Genomic DNA, 13,563 nt, shown 5'->3' with positions numbered 1-13,563 from the left:
CCCACTACACAGATTAAAATGCCTCTGCCAAGATTAATAGGTCTGAGAAATTTCTGGCATTAGTAACAAGAAAGTAGGAATCAGGATCATTCTTACCATGTTTCTTACATATGGCTATTGAACTCCCTCAAAATATAATGTGTGTAATATTCATATCAGAATTATCCCTGCTAAGGCATCATTCCCTAAAGCAATGGTGTTCAAATTTGATTTTAAGCACCACGACTTTCCTCAAATAAATTGTATGTTAAATTCCAATACATAAAATGGATAAAAGTGAGTGGTTCTATTGACAGCTGAGAGCTGGAGGTTATGAAGATAGAGGGGCAGACACAGACATGGGAGCTCAGCTCTGTCTCACTTGGTGGCCCCTCAGGTAACATCCCTGAAACCCCTGGGGCTCCTGAAAGTTAAGTTTCCACATAAGAATTTTGGAGGGACACAAACATTTAGTCCATAACATTAATCATGTACTTAGAGTTTTAATTAATAAGCAGTATAAAGTCCAAATAGTTCATTGTATACTGTGTTTGTTCTCAACTATTCTTTTTAATGTTTAAATAAGTTTTTGAGTCAAATGAATCCCTACAGAAAAAAAAAAGTATCTATAATACACAAGTGGTCCTAATAAAATTACCTTTAAAAAGACAACCCAATAGAAGAATGAGCAAAGGCTATGAATTGACAATTCACAAAAAAAGTAGTCAAAATTGCCATTGCAATGAAGGTATGCTCAGCCTTACTAGCAGTGAAGGAAATGCCAATGAAAGTCACAGTGGAAAGCCGATGGTGCCCATCATAAAGATATCCATCATAAAGAACTATGTAAAGGGCTGGGCACTGTGTTTCAGGCCTGTAATCCCAGCACTTTGGGAGGCCGAAGAGGGAGGATCACGAAGTCAGGAGATTGAGACCATCCTGGCTAACATGGTGAAACTCTGTCTGTACTAAAAATACAAAAATTTAGCTGGGCATGGTGGCAGGCGCCTGTAGTCCCAGCTATTTGGGAGGTTCAGGCAGAAGAATGGTGTGAACCCAGGAGGCGGAGCTTGCAGTGAACCAAGATTGCGCCACTGCACTCCATCCTGGGCGACAGAGCCAGACTCCGTCTCAAAAAAAAAAAAAAACTATGTAAAATATAAACACTTACAATGACAATACCAGTGCTGACAGGCATATGGAGAAAAAAGCACTTTTAATCATTGCTTGAACAATGTGAATTAAGACTTTTTAATAAAGAAATTCAGTAATGTCAAAATTTTAAATGTACGTATCCTTTGACCTAGCCATCTTATATCAGGGAATAAAATCACCAGTAGCTAAGGATATAGGTACAAAAATGTTTGTTGCTATATTGTTTGTAATAGTAAAACAAAGCAAACCAAAAAAAATAAATAATGGAACTAATCTGAACACCTATTGGTAGGAAATGGTTGGATACATTTTGGCATATCCATAGTATGGATATTATGTAGCTATATTAAAGAATTAATTAGTTATATAGTAGTTCAGCAGAGGGGTGGAGTTCTAATTAGGGAAAGGAAGTCAGGCTGGTGGGAGCAGGAGAAAGCAAAAAGAAAAAGCAGATAAGCTGTGAGTCTGCCTTTCCTCATGGTCCAGAACACATAGCTCTCCTGCGCAAATAACTCACGATCTTCCTGCGCCCAGCTATCACCAGAGCCTTCACTGATAGAAAAATGCAAGTTAACTCACCGCAACCTTGACATTACCAGTACTTCGCAAAGCCCTCTTTGGCACACAGCACAAGCACCATTCTATAAAATCCCCAGCAAGCCTTTGTCTCTTTGCAGTTAGCTCCTCTCTTGCTAACTTGCCCGTTGCTTCCTTGCAATGTATTTTCATACTTTCTGTAATAAATTTGCCTTTATTTACAACTGCTTGGTAAATTCTTCTTACCACCTTCATGATACCAGCTTAAGATAGTCACTGCTCACCCACAACAGGGCCTTTGGAAAGTACTTATGTCATGAGGATGAGGCTCTCATGAATGAGATTAGAGACCCCAGAGAACTCCCTCAAACTCCGGTTCCTTGTGAGGACGCAGTGAGAAGATGGCTGTCTGCAACCTGGAAGAGGGTCCTCACTACAACCTGACCGTGTTGGCACCCTGATTCTGGATTCCCAGCCTCCAGAACTGTGAGAAATAAGTTTCTGTTGCTTATAAGCCACCAGTCTCTGGTTACTTAACAGCCTTAACTGACTAAGGCGATTGTGAACTAACAATAATATTTAGACATCTCTGCTATGTGGTTCAGGAGATAACTACCAACTCCTTGTGGGAAGAGTCCTGATAAATCCTTAGGTAGAAGCACCACTGGGTGGTGGGTAGGGCATTGTTCCAGCACCAATCCCTGGGTAGCTGTGTTCATACCATGTCTCTAACTGACGTACTTTGATCCTTCTCTCAGGAATCACAGAAAACGTGTGAGGAAAAAGCTCAGAGGAGGCCAGGCATGGTGGCTCATATCTGTAATCTCTACACTATGGGAGGCTGAGGCGGGTGGATCACCTGAGGTCAGGAGTTCGAGACCAGCCTGGCCAACAGGGTGAAACCCCATCTCTATTAAAAAATGCAAAAACTAGCTGGGCATGGTGGCATGCGCTGGTAATCCCAGCTACTCGGGAGGGTGAGGCACGAGAATCACTTGAACCCAGGAGGCAGAGGTTGCAGTGAGCCAAGAAAAAAAAAAAAAAAAAAGCTTAAAGAAACTTCATGACTCAAGGTCCAGTGATCTGTAAGTTTATTCGGCGGCAAGTTGGCCAAGAGCTAGGGCACAGTACAAGAGAACATTTAACATACTTGTCTGTCACGCATAAAATGAACACTCCAACATGGCACTGATCTACCCACGGAAATGTTAAGATTTTTCAGTCACTAGAGACATACAACAGACTCTAACTCTGGAAGCTCAGAAATATTACTATACTTTTCCTATGACAAGGGAACTAACAATTGTTCAGTACTTACATCTTGCCAGGTCTCGACCTAGATCTTTAACTTTCCTTCTTATTAATTCTCCTCACAACCTTGTAAGTAGCAATTATCACACCAACTCAGTTGAGAAACTGAGTCTCAGAAGGGTTAAGTAGCCTTTCCCAAAGCCACACACCTGGGTATGTAAGTGGTAAAGTTAAATTCTAACTGAGGTCTGCTTATTCCTAAACCAATGCTCTTACCTGTGCTCCATTAGAAACTCCACACATAGGATACAGTATTAATTGAAAAGAAGTAGGACACAAAATTGCATATACCTAATATGATACTGCCTATTTTAAAATATAAATGCACAATTGAAAGTTTAAAAGGGAATATATGAAAGCATTAATAGATCATCTAGGTTGATGAGATTATAATGGTTATGATAATAATAGCTAAAATCTAAGTGCTTACTACATTCAGGCACTAAGGACATTACATAACTTCTCTCATTAAATCCTCAGAACAACCACTTGGGGGTAGCTATGATTATTTTTCTCCATTTTACAGAAGAGGAAACAGTAAATGACTTGTGCAAAGTCACACAGTTTATGAGTTCTGGGCTCAGACTCAATCTCCAAATACCTTGCTCCTAACAATACACTCTAGTACTTTTCACAAATAAATGGACATGCACTTATTTTTTAATCAGACAACAAATTAATGATTAAAATAAAATCAAACCCAAAACCAAGTTTTCTTCCATGTATGGTTGTTCAGCAAGACATGGGAGCCTCTTTGGCTGGCTCATTGTCCACCATAAAGGTTAATCTGGACCGTGAGGCTGTTCATCCTCCCCCTAGCCAGTGCCTTCAAGGACACATTGCCCTGCAGTCATTGTCCCCAGCCAGAAGAAGCACCCTCTTTCATTTCATGGTAGTTCAGCTCATGCCCACCCTGGGTACACTTGCTGCATGTTCTGCCTCAGAACCAGGTCTGTAAGAAAGGGACCCAACCACTGTTGGTTTGACCTAACCTTCCTATTTTCCAAGACTCTGACTTTTCCCTGCCTTTTTTCCATCCCCATCTTGCTACCAAGTCTCTGGTTTACCTAGAAGCAGAACCTACAATGCTCACTTTTAAGCAGACTTCTAAGGAAGGGCTGTGAAGGTGCACAAATCACAGCCACAGTTTAAAAAATTAGCAGAAAACAAGGCAAAGTTGACCAGCTACTCAGATCCTGCTTGCCTTCTGAACTCAAGACTATACCCTGACAAAGGCCCCAGCACCTCCTGGCTCTGTCAAGTTCCCTGTAATGTGTCTGCTCCAATAGCAGGTGGCGGGTAAGTGATCCACAGTAACTGCCTCCTCCCTTGTTCCATCCTTGACAACAGCAATCCTCAGTGTCTTCAACTGAACACCAAGCTGATTGTGCCTCCCTGACACACTCAGTGGTGTCCCTTAAGCTAAGCAACCCTGAGAACAGAGCCTCTGCATCCAAGGTGGAGTGGGGCTGACACCGACTCTGCCAGCTTGCTCAGTGGGCCCACAATTGTTTCTGGCCTGCAACTTCCTTCTGGGGAACTGGTCAGTCCATCTAGATCCTAGGTGTGGCCATCTGGGTGTCTGGATGTCAGAGATGGCCAGTCCAGAGAAGCCTACGTAAATTCAAAACCTATGAATTCTCATCTTCGGTGACTGTGAACTCTCTCTGGCTTGTTTTGGGGAAGCAGAGTGTACAATCCTCAAATGGTTTTCCTTACAACAATAGTGTCTGTTGGGATGCTAATATGTTAAAAAGTGGGGAAAAGTGTCTGTTATTAAATGAGTTTGGAAATCTCTGCCTCCATGACTTTTACTGAAGAGTCACAGTTCACATTAAAATCTCCAAGGTCTGTGAAGTCCTGCAGTGAAGAAACCTGCTTACCTGGGTTTCATCTAGTGATACCCAAACTTTCTTGGTTATACAGCTCACCCCTTTCTCCCCTAGAACATCTATGGACCTCATGTTGGACATGCTGTTGACAGAATCTAGTTGGGAAAATCTTGACGGCCTGAGAATGAGGAGGCCAGGGTGATCGTCCAGGTACGCCTCTGCCCAGCTTCTCATCAGTCCCTTCTCCGAGCCTCAGTTTCTTCATCTGTAAAATGGGAGTCAGATCGAGTTAATTTTCAAACTACTCCTGAAGAAACCCAACAGTGTCCATGGATCTGCCTTAGAAACTTCCTCAAGGATAAAGGGGAAAAGAGGATCAGCTTGGAGCTCTCCAGACCCCCTCACCTCCAACCAGCATAGCAAAGTTCCTTGTAAGAGGTCCTTTGAAAAATTTCTTTTGGAAGAGGAGGAGGAGGGAAAGAGATGGAAGAAAGGAAGAGGAATGTGTTCTCGCTGAGACTGTTCCCACACCTGTGCCTGACTCTCCCAGTTTGGACATTGACGTAACCACCCACCCACCCCTGCCCATGACTCCTGCCGTCCAAAGGCTGGATGTGACACTGACACTCTCACACCACAACCAAATCACTAATTCTCAAAGTGAAACATATGGACTCCCCAGCTACTTGTTAGAATTTTCAATCCTGGGCTCTTAGACCTACTGAATCAGAATTAGGGGCCAGCAGGACCTGACAATCATCTGTATTTTAACAAAGGCCCCAGGTGATTCTTAGGTACTCTGGAATTTGAGATCCACCACTCAGATTTTAGGAGCTGGGAAATTTCTGTCACACTAGGCAATTGACTCCGTCCTCCTCTGGAAAGGGTTACTCCTCTGTCAGAGTGGTAGAGTGCAGGGACATCCCCTACTACAGATGGTGCGTGGGCGCAAAGCAGATCTCACAAGCATGCCCACGAAAACTAGGATCTGGAGACAAGGGTCCAAAACTGATTGTTAGAAAAGGGAAGTCTGGGCCGGGCGCGGTGGCTCACGCCTGTAATCCCGGTACTTTGGGAGGCCGAGGCGGGCAGATCACGAGGTCAGGAGATTGAGACCATCCTGGCTAACACGGTGACACCCCGTCTCTACTAACAACACAAAAAATTATCCGGGCCTGAGGCAGGAGAATGGCGTGAACCCGGGAGGCGGAGCTTGCAGTGAGCCCAGATCGCGCCACTGCACTCCAGCCTGGGCGGCAGAGCAACAACACTCCGTATTAAAAAAAAAAAAAAAAAAAGTCTGCAGTGAACATAGGAAGCTAACGTGCTGCAGCAAAGAGAGCTGGAGCTGGAGAATGAAACGCAAACTATGGAGGGCCCCAATGGCCAAAACTAGAGAAAGTCTGTGCATAGTCCCAAGATACAGGTCAATGCTGGGCTGGGTGTTGTTTTTTTGTAACTTGCTCTGGCTGGGTATTAATGTGTTACTAGCTTATGTTTGCAGAGGCAGAACAAATCTGTTAGATGTCAGGAAGGCGGCAGATGCAGGTAACCCGTAGTTTCTAGAATTATAAATAAATGTTTTCCTTCTTTACACCTCCCCGAGAAAGGCAAATTACACCTTGGAAAACACAAGCGGTTTTTTGGGATGATTCCTCTGTCATCCCCAAGCCTCACCACAACGTTATGAGGTGGGCAGCCCCCAGAACACCCCACAGGGACACTGGGACTTAAAATCTGATTTTCAAGTCAGCACAGGGCTGCTAATTCCTCTCCTGTCTCTATGAGTACTAAAAAGTCTCCTCCTTAGCACTTGAAACAGTGTAGCATCTTAAAAGAAAATCTTGTCTCTGTCCTTCTGAAAGCGAAACAGCAGCAGTCCATCGGAATCCAGTCCCATGGAACAGTTTAAGAGCCTTTCTGGGTTCTTGATCTTGTGCCAGAGCTGAAGGAAAATCAAGATGAAATAACCAAGGCGAGGCTCTAAATCCTAGCCTCCGGTTTCTCTCCAAAAACCCTAAGCAGCAGATTCTGCCTTCACCTCCTTAGTGATGTCAGTGGCCTCAGATTTCCATCACTCCTTCTTCCTCTGTCACATAAAGCACGTTACTGAGACAGCCGGCAGTGGCATCTGACATACCTGGTGTTGGATCCTGGCCCTGCAGCTCACTCAGCAGATTAGGTCACTTTCAAAATGGAGGGTTGGTGAGCATTAGTGGGGCTTGATAAGTATCCTCATTTGCACTGGGGCCAATAATAAGTTACCGCATAAGATCGTTACCAAGATTCAATGAAGCAGTGACTAAGCAGTCCTCAGACCTGGGCTTTGTCCACATTCATCTTTTTGTTGTAATTTTTATTACATGCCGCAGTCCTCTAACAAGGCACTTCAAAATTCATATAGCAGACAGAGTGCAAAACCCTCCTAGATGGTCAGAATGTGCCGAACTGAATTGAAGGGCTAGGAGAAGACAAAGAACCTGCATGAAGTGAAATACAGGAACTCAGGTTGCCATATAAATTAAGGACAGTGTGGATTTGAAAGGAGATTCGGTTGTTGCTTCTTGTTTATTCTACTGGAACGTGTAACACAAAGTAAAGGAAAAAAAAAAATCAACCAATTTTCCTCATTAACAGGAAAAAGTACATACAGAATTCCAGGACAGATACTAGAAGGAAATACAGAAAGGAAGCAGAAACTTCCTAAAAAAGGCACTCACTCATATGTCCTTCCCAGGGATAAGCCGTTTTCGAACATCCTCAGGTCACAATCTCACTCCTTGTACTTCTCTTTGTCCTGCCAATCTCGTTTGTCTGAAAGCTTCTGGTTTTGAAAGTTTAATGTACCTCAAAATCACCTGGAGAGCTTGTTAAAACACAGGATTTCTGGGCCCCACCCACAGTTCTGACTCAGAGGTCAGGAGAGGAGCCTGAAAATTTGCATTTTTCCTAAATTCCTGGTGCTGCTGCTGGCCCAGGACCTCATTTTGAGCAGCACTGGTCTAACTCCACCCCTTATGAGTTACTTAACCTTTTTTTGAGCTTCAGGCACCTCATATATAAACTGGAGATAAGAACGCCTACCTCTTAGAATTCTTGTGAAGATTAAATGGGTTACTCCTCATAAAGTGATTAAAATGATCTCTTGTATTCATGAAGCCCTCAATAAATGTAGCCTATAAAAGTCACAATCCCAGAGAAGGGGCTGCAACAAGGATGCACTTTGCGGTAAATTCCTCCTTGCTTGCTTGTAGAACTCATAAGGCCCCTCATAAGATTGTTGAGAAAGACAGAAATAATGCACTTAAATTGTTTAGGATTCCTGGCAATAAAAGACTCCAAAAAAATTCTAGTTGTTTTTCTTGGTACAGCTTGGAAGGATCTGGTAATGAGCTCAAGAAGGTACTCTTGCTCTATATCCCATAACTCATAAGGAGTAAGACTGGGATTTGAACCTTCTAAGCCATTTGACGGCAAAGCCCATCCTCTTTACCACCCCAAACATAGCAAATATATTTCATCTTCCAGTCATCCCATCCAGTAACAGCTGCCTAGAGCACAGGCTTCTGACACATAAATATTCTGGCTCAAAGGGAAGGATTGTTGGAATTGATTAGAAATGTCTAGCTGCTAGAGTCAGGAGTGTCAAAACATAAAACAGATATTTGCTGCCCCTGCACTTTGCTATAGCAACACAGACGGTGGTAAGGGTATCCTAATTTTACTGAAGATTATATGTAAATATACACAAATCAGGTGAACACTCCCAGGAGTTGCTAATAATTTCAGATCTGCGGTAAGGCTTTCCTCCCCTGCTGTAATTTAATTTTGCATGGTATTTCAGTGTACACAAGTGAAGGCAAACAGTTATATGACTAAGCCACATCTGTAGGTGATCCAAAATCATTTCTCTTTGGTTTTAGAGTTCCAGCAGGACTACAATGCTTTAAAACTGTCACTAGACTATCTGGCATGATTGATAGATATTCTAGCAAGTTTCTGGACAGTATAGATTTAAAAAGGTAAGAGATATTCCATCTTCAAGTAAAACCTGAAAAAACAAAGCTTCATCCATCTGGAGAGTACTCCTGATTGTGTGAAGGTATTTTCTAATTCCCTTAAGCCAATAGTTCTCAAACTTCAATGCACAAGAAAATTGACATGAGAAAATGTGTTTTAAAAAGCAGATTACTAGGTCCCCACCTGAGAGATTCTAATCCAAAGAGTCAGAGATGGAGTCGGGTAATCTGCATTTTAAAAAGAAAACACTAGGGTTTCAGACTATACCTGGGAAGCCCTGCTTTAGGCAAAGCTATAGAATAGCTGTTCCTCCTGCTTTTCAATAGGAGGAAACCTCTTCTACAAATTTTTTCTACAAAAAAATTTGGCCCAACAATCCCATGACTGAGTATATGCCCAAAGGAATATAAATCATTCTGCCATAAAGACACATGCCCATGATGTTCATTGCAGCAGTATTCACAATAGCAAACGCATGGAATCAACCTAAATGCCCATCAGTGACAGATTGGATAAAGAAAATGTGGTACATATACATCATGGAATACTATGCAGCCATAAAAAAGAACAAAATCATGTTTTTTGTGGGAATGTGAATGGAGCTGGAGACTGTTATCCTTGGCAAACTAACAAAGGAACAGAAAATTAAATATCACTTGTTCTCACTTATAAGTGGGAGCTAAGTGATGAGAACTCACAGACACAGAGAGAATAGCAGACAAGGGGGCCTAGTTGAGGGTGAGGGTAAAAGCGGGGAGAGGATAAAAAAAAAGTAAGTATTGAGTACTAGGCTTGGTAACTGGGTGACAAAATAATCTGTACAACAAACCCCAGCGACATGAGTTTACCTGTGTAACAAACCTGCACATGTAACCCTGAACCTAAAATAAAAGATAAAAAATTTCTCAGACAGTGGTTGAGAAAACATAAGATAGCAAAAAACTACAATGAATGTTGTAATGGTTATAGATAAATGTGTATTTTACTTACCACAATAGTATACTTTTATCTGGGAAACCCATAGTGGAAACTCCCTGTAAGAGACAGTGTTTAATCTGTCTATATATAAAGCTCAGTGCACAAATGGATTCGAAATCTTTTTCAGATAATTCTGAAACCTTTCCTTCACACCATCATTTACCTGAGGGGCAGAGGAAAAGGAAAGTCATATCCATCAAACATTTACTATGTGGGAGCAGTGGACCCATTTTGACTGCTCTACATAGGATTATTCACTTGAAACCAGGAATGCAATGCTTTTGAGCTAGGAGGTGGAAATTCAACTCCAGAGGTGGGGCTCAGACATCAGACCAAATTGAGGACTAGCTAAAACACACATGGGGCAGAAGCAACTTTCTGTAAGATAGGCCCACCAGTGTGCCATGTCAGGTTACCATTGCCATGCCAACTGGGAGTTCCTGCCCCTTTCCATGGCAATGACCTGAGACCCAGAAGTTACAACACTTTGCCTAGAAATCTGCGCATAAACTGCCCCTTAATCTGCATGTAATTAAAAGTAGGTATAAATATGATTGTAGAATGGCCCTGAGCGGCTACCCTCTGCCAGCTAGGTAGGCCTGCTCTACAGTAGCAGTCATGGAGCTATCACACTGCTAGAGCTGTAACACTGCTGCTTCAATAAAGCTATTTTCTTCTACCTCTGGCTTGCCCTTGAATTTGTTTCCTGGGAAATGCCAAGAACCCTCATGGGCTAAGCCCATTTTGGGGCTCACCTGCCCTGCATCACTTTCTTCCGTCATCTGAACCAACGAAGTACAAATTCAAATTTGATTAATTCTCATTTCACTACAAATGAGATGTCTTATATTGTCATTCCAGTTTTAATGCTTTTGGTGGCTAAAACTTACATTTGTAAGTAACATTGAATCAAAAAATGTGTTCAGTATCTACTGTGAGCAAAGCATTTTGCTAAATACCACAAAGACCTCATCAAAATTAGTTTGGGTTTGAATGCAGGGGATTCTTATTAAAGAGGTATTTGCTTGGACACTTTTGGTTGGTGCCTATTCTATTTTCTAAATCCAAAACTTGTCCACTTTAGAAACAGAAACTGTTCTTCCTCAATAAAGAGTTACTGGGTTCTTTGATTTTTTTTGAGACACATTTTTACTCTGTTGCCCAGGCTGAAGTACAGTAGCACAATCTCGGCTCACTCCCCCTGGGTTCAAGCGATTTTCCTGTCTCAGCCTCGGAGTAGCTAGGATGACAGGCACATGCCACCACACCTGGCTAATTTTTGTATTTTTAGTAGAGACAGGGTTTCTCCATTTTGGCCTGGCTGTTCTCGAACTCCTGACCTTAAGTGATCTGCCCACCTGGGCCTTCCAAAGTGCTAGGATTACAGGCGTGAACCACTGTGCCTAGGCAAGAGTTACTGGGTTCTAACAGATGTGGATTAAATAAGATTATAAACCCAACTGCTTTTTGTGTAAACTCACATTCAAATTAGCTTGAGTTCCCTGAGAAACCCCTGAGTAGATGATGGGAAATGCTGGCCTAGAATTCAACATTTGCACCAAAAATCTACAAAGCACATGTGGACAATAAGGGAAAAAATGAATGTATGGAAAAGACAAAGGAAAAGACACCAAAATTATCAATAAACAGGGAGTGTTTGTTCAGCAACTCAGTCTTGCCTGGCACTGAAGAACTGGCTTGACTTTACCATGGATTTGATATTTTCATAGATAGTAACAATAAGGACTTGGACTGACAAAAGCCCCAACTTACCAATACAAGGACCAAAGCAATCAGAAAGTGGCTTAACCCACTCAGTTCTGATCGTTTCTAGCTGGGTAATGCTCAGCTTTAAAACCATCAGGCTCATAGATGATGGACTTGCAGTTCATTAAGAAATATTTGGAGGGGGATGAGAAAGGAGAAAATGAGAGCTGCTTCATTGGGAGAATTTTTTTTAATGCTATTTGTCTTCATGACACCAAGGAGAAGCACAAGGAGATTCAGCAGCTGCATTTAGTTTGTAATGACCTTTCACCTCTGTTGATCTCTGACCTTGCTGTTTTCAATCACACAGACAGGGAAGCTCACAGCTCCACCAGGAGATGTTTCAGGAGGCAGTTTTCCTTTGTAGTGTGGTGGGAGGGAAAGAGGTTGAAAATATCTCCAGCAAGACAAATTACTCCTGCGCTTTAGCTGACAAAGGGTTAACAGAACTTCAGGTCCAGTTTCCTGCTCAGCTGTTTAATTGCTGCAGGCCAGGGAAATATTTGAGAGAGAGGGCTGTTACCAGGGGCCTCATTTTTCAAAGACTTGTCAGAAAGCTAGTCCACTGAATGAGTTTATACAGAAACCAGGAATTGAGTCTGTTTCCCAAATTCAAATGACTTGGACCCTATTGACTTATCCCTCAACAGGAATTATCTAGTTGTTGGCTACCACGGTCCTCTCATCTGTTAAAGATTGTTTCCCAAAATAAGCACACCATATACAAGGGGTGTGTGGTGTGGAGAATGTGAGTACATTATTTTAAAGCAGGGCTTCCCCAACTTGAGCATGCATCCAAATCACCTGGAGCGTTTGTTAAACCATAGATTGCTAAACCCGCTGTTATATTCTGTTTCAGTAGATCTGAGTGGGGTCTGGGAATTTGCATTTCTAACAATTTCCAGGTGATGCTGAGCCTACTAGTCTGAACACTACTTTGTGAGAACTACTGTCCTAAAATATACTTTCCACTGTCATCTTTCTGCTTTAATAATTACACTCAAGCACGCACCAACACAATAAATGTTTTTTATGTTTTAAAAATGTCAATATATTACTGTTATTAACATGTACTTTGGGTGCCTATTGAGCACCAGTGCTATCAACCCTTTAAGGCAGGCATTATGCCCAATTAAAAGCTGGTCCAGCCCAAATCTGACTCCTATGCCCATGCTCTTACTACTTTACTACATTCTTAACACCTAATAAAACAACTAGTCAAAATTAACCAACCTACAGGTATTTTTAATCAATGTCTCATCTCTATCCTAATAAAATATATACTTGTACTAACTGTCAGTGGAAGAGTATAATCTTTCTCCTTATGGTACTTAGAACCAGAAAAAAAAAAAAAAAAAGGAATATTTAAGGAATATAGCAAAATCATCTAACCAACAAATGTATTCTGAGTTATCCCTGAGGACCACAGGACAAGCCAGCTCCCTGAAACAATCAAAGAATAGTCTAAGATCATTGCAAATGTCAAATATGAGTGCCATAAGATATTTTGTATGGTCTTGACAAATAGGAATAGGTGGAAGAGATAACATGGCATCAAAACAACAATCTAGAGCATTGGTTCTCAAGCTTTAGCAAGCACCAGAGTTACCTGGAGGCTTGCTGAAGCACACACAGCTGCCTCCCAGTTTCTGATTTAGGTGGTCTGGGGTGAAGCCCAAGAATGTGCATTTCCAACAATGTCTCCGGCAATGCTAAAACTGCTGGTCCAAGGACCAGGCTTTAAGAACCACTGTTTTAGAACCAGACTTCCCCAATTAACTCAGCATCTCTGATCCATCTGTCATTCACTGATTCAACAGACATTGCTTGAGTGCCTACTATGTGGGAAGCATCTTTCTAGCTCTGAGAATAAAACAGTAGCCCAACAAGACAAAACGTCGGCCCTAACATAACTCACTATTCAGGAGGGGCGATAGGCCAAAAAATTATAAATGTGTAATATAACAAGTGATCTACAGAAAGA

General features: G+C 42.0%; 1 long non-coding RNA gene across 1 annotated transcript; it reads right to left on the bottom strand.

The window, feature by feature from the left end:
• Nucleotides 1-3,998: 3,998 nt before the first annotated feature.
• Nucleotides 3,999-7,994, bottom strand: LOC140713330 (uncharacterized). The gene is made up of 2 exons (XR_012095292.1): nt 7,535-7,994; nt 3,999-5,079 (listed from the first exon to the last, which is right to left on the bottom strand). It is a non-coding gene; the product is annotated as an uncharacterized lncRNA (long non-coding RNA).
• Between the last annotated feature and the right edge of the window lie 5,569 nt (nt 7,995-13,563).

Source organism: Chlorocebus sabaeus, chromosome 14, assembly GCF_047675955.1.
Source record: "Chlorocebus sabaeus isolate Y175 chromosome 14, mChlSab1.0.hap1, whole genome shotgun sequence".
Classification (NCBI taxonomy): domain Eukaryota; kingdom Metazoa; phylum Chordata; class Mammalia; order Primates; family Cercopithecidae; genus Chlorocebus; species Chlorocebus sabaeus.
This window is presented reverse-complemented; position numbering and strand designations above follow the sequence as displayed.